This window comes from Triticum urartu, chromosome 6 (assembly GCF_003073215.2).
Source record: "Triticum urartu cultivar G1812 chromosome 6, Tu2.1, whole genome shotgun sequence".
Taxonomy (NCBI): Eukaryota; Viridiplantae; Streptophyta; class Magnoliopsida; order Poales; family Poaceae; genus Triticum; species Triticum urartu.
In genome coordinates, this window is record NC_053027.1 from 291,128,905 (window position 1) to 291,132,494 (window position 3,590).

Here is a 3,590-nt window from a genome sequence, read left to right on the forward strand (position 1 = left end):
CATCACGAAGCCTTTATAGCTTGGTGGCAGTGATTGAAGAACTCTGTCAATAGCACTATCATCTGGAAGATTAACTCCCATCTGAGTCAAGTGGTTATGGTACCCAGACATTCTGAGTATGTGTTCACTGACAGAACTGTTCTCCTCCATCTTGTGGCTATAGAACTTGTTGGAGACTTCATATCTCTCAACTCGGGAATTTGCTTGAAATATTAAGTTCAACTCCTGGAACATCTCATATGGTCCATGACGTTCAAAACGTCTTTGAAGTCCCGATTCTCAGCCGTCAAGCATGGAGCACTAAACTATAGAGTGGTCATCAGACCGCGTCTACTAGACGTTCAAAGCGTCTACATTAGCGGGAGGGGCTTGTCACCTAACGGTGCATCAAGGACATAATTCTTTTGTGCAGCAATGAGGATAATCCTCAGTTACGGACCCAGTCCGTGTAGTTTCTACCATCATCTTTCAACTTAGCTTTCTCTAGGAACGCATTAAAATTCAAGGAAACAGTAGCACGGGCCATGGATCTACAACATAGACTAGAACATGAAGGCACGTGTTGCCGCGCTCGCGCATTTTAACAGAAAAATAATAGAAATATCTTTTATAATTTAGATGATACCAATATATCTAACAAGTATGAGTGTTCGAAAGTACAATGCCTCAAATATGAAGATGATTATTTTCTAAGTACCTTCGAGGCAATTTGCTGACTTAATGTGAGAAATATTTTGGAGGCAGAAAAATAGTTGAATGTAAAGCACCGTAGCAGGGCTAACAGAAGAAAAAAAGATATGGTTTTGGGTGTTCTCTGAAAAGTAACAGCTTGCAAGGTGATGCCATCATCAAGGAACCTCTCGAAAGCACAAACATCAAAATCCTGCAAAATGTAAGATCAGCTCATAAGCTTACCCAACAAGAGATGAATATGTGACAAGCAAAAGTTGAATATGGATAAAAGAAGATTGGCTCTCAAAGTTGAACATAACATTGCTATCAACAACGACCTCATAAAATGGCTTGCACCACCTAATTAATGTCCTAGCTATAAACCATATCACGAATTTAAGTGTACTAAAACATGCAATGCACTGGAACAAAAAACACACACATGGTAAATCTTTAAAGTACATGAGCATTTGATCAGATAGCCAAAAAATAGTAGCACCAAACTAAACTTATAAAACTGATCCCATGGAGATTGCTAAAGTATCAAGGAACAATTTCACAAAGAAAATAAGCCCACATAATCTGATAGTAAATTCCTATATAACCAATAAAGCTGATGCACGTAAACAACTATGCATAATACTCCCTCTGTAAAGATTTATAAGAGCGTTTAGAACACTAAAATAGTGATCTAAACACTCTTATATTTCTTTACGGAGGGAGTACATGAATTCCAATGTTCCAAGTTCAGCTTCTAATCTTATCCATTATAGAAGATAAATTACTAAAACTTGCCCTCCAGGATTGAGGAACAAAGTAAACGAATCTGCCATAAGAAACAGTACACCGACTGTTCCAACTACATCCTCTCGAGATGCTCATCACGCATCAGCACAATAAATCAACAACTTCATCCTCCCTGGAGATTATCAAGCGAGCTGAAATTATCAATAAATCAAACATAAAATCAGATGTTGCTGTTCAGAATCTAATCTCTACAGTCTGTTGGTGCAGAGACGTTGTTCGCGTACCTTGCTGGGCAGGCACGAAAGGAGAGGGGATGCTGATCCTGCGGCGTAAAAGAAGGATCAAGCGCTGGGGACTAACTACGATTTTTCTCTTTGGGTCATGATCGGCTCTGTCGAATCTCCTTCGCCATCCAGGGAGGGTCGTACGAAGAGGTATCTCAGGTATGAAACGGGGAGGGACGCGCGTTACAGCTGCAAGGGCTAAATGGCATGTTGGAAGACACTGGAGAAAGACAATCGGAGATGGATGTCGATGGCGCGTGTGGCCGCCTAAACTGCCATGAAGAACGCTACAGGAACGACATAAAAAAGGTAAAGAAGGAACCCACCATGCGGGCCGGCAGAGGAAGAGTAGAGGGGCAGTGGAAGGTGCCGATGCCTAAGCAGACGTGCTTCAGAAGCTCACCACCGAGACAAAGGATGGCGACGAACAGAGGAGCTCGGGGATAGGGATTGCGCCACCGCTCGGGGATAGATGAAGAGACCCGGACGACCTGCCTGCTTTGCACGTTGGGCTGAACCTGGGCCTTCTATCTCACAACCCGATTACTGATGGAAACTGCAGCTAAATATGCGGAGCAGCGGCCCGTGAAACGACGCTTGGTACGTGCGTAACGACCTAGACGGCTGAACAAATCCAGCGCATTCGTACACAAGATCTGACGGCTTAGAGCATCAAATAGCTGTGGAGGCTCCTAGCTAGCTGCGTCTTACTGTTTTACAATATGCAAAAACTACCAGGACTAAGTTCATGATAAATTAAGTTTAATTAATCATATTACTTAAGAACTCCCACTTAGATAGACATCCCTCGAGTCATATAAATGATCACGTGATCCATATCAACTAAACCATGTCCGATCATCACGTGAGATGGAGTAGTTTTCAATGGTGAACATCTCTATGTTGATCATATCTACTATATGATTCACGTTCGACCTTTCGGTCTCCAGTGTTCCGAGGCCATGTCTGTACATGCTAGGCTCACCAAGTTTAACCTGGGTATTCCGCACGTGCAAAACTGTCTTGCACCCGTTGTATGTGAACGTAGAGCTTATCACACACGATCATCACGTGGTGTCTCGGCACGACGAACTGTCGCAACGGTGCATACTCAGGGAGAACACTTATACCTTGAAATTTTAATGAGGGATCATCTTATAATGCTACCGCCGTACTAAACAAAATAAGACGCATAAAAGATAAACATCACATGCAATCAAAATATGTGACATGATATGGCCATCATCATCTTGTGCCTTTGATCCCCATCTCCAAAGCACCGTCATGATTTCCATCGTCACTGGCTTGACACCTTGATCTCCATCGTAGCGTCGTCGTCGTCTCGCCAACTATTGCTTCTACAACTATCGCTAATGCATAGTGATAAAAGTAAATCAATTACATGGCGATTGCATTTCATACAATAAAGCGACAACCATAAGGCTCCTGTGAGTTATCGATAACTTTTTCAAAACATGATCATCTCATACAACAACATATATCACATCATGTCTTGACCATATCACATCACAACATGCCCTACAAAAACAAGTTAGACATCCTCTACTTTTTTGTTGCAAGTTTTACGTGGCTGCTATGGGCTTCTAGTAAGAACCGTTCTTACCTACGCATCAAAACCACAACGATGTTTCGTCAAGTTTGCTGTTTTAACCTTCAACAAGGACCGGCCGTAGTCAAATTCGATTCAACTGAAGTTGGAGAAACAGACACCCGCCAGCCACCTTTATGCAAAACAAGTTGCATGTCTGTTGGTGGAACCGGTCTCATGAACGTGGTCATGTAAGGTTGGTCCGGGCCGCTTCATCCAACAATACTGCCGAATCAAAATAAGACGTTGGTGGTAAGCAGTATGACTATCGTCACCCA

The 3,590-nt window shown here is 42.6% G+C and overlaps 1 long non-coding RNA gene across 1 annotated transcript; it reads right to left on the bottom strand.

Moving 5' to 3' along the window:
* Window positions 1–619: 619 nt before the first annotated feature.
* LOC125517224 lies at window positions 620–2,226 on the bottom strand. Its single transcript, XR_007287485.1, has 2 exons — window positions 1,704–2,226; window positions 620–1,610 (listed from the first exon to the last, which is right to left on the bottom strand). It is a non-coding gene; the product is annotated as an uncharacterized LOC125517224 (long non-coding RNA).
* Window positions 2,227–3,590: the final 1,364 nt, after the last annotated feature.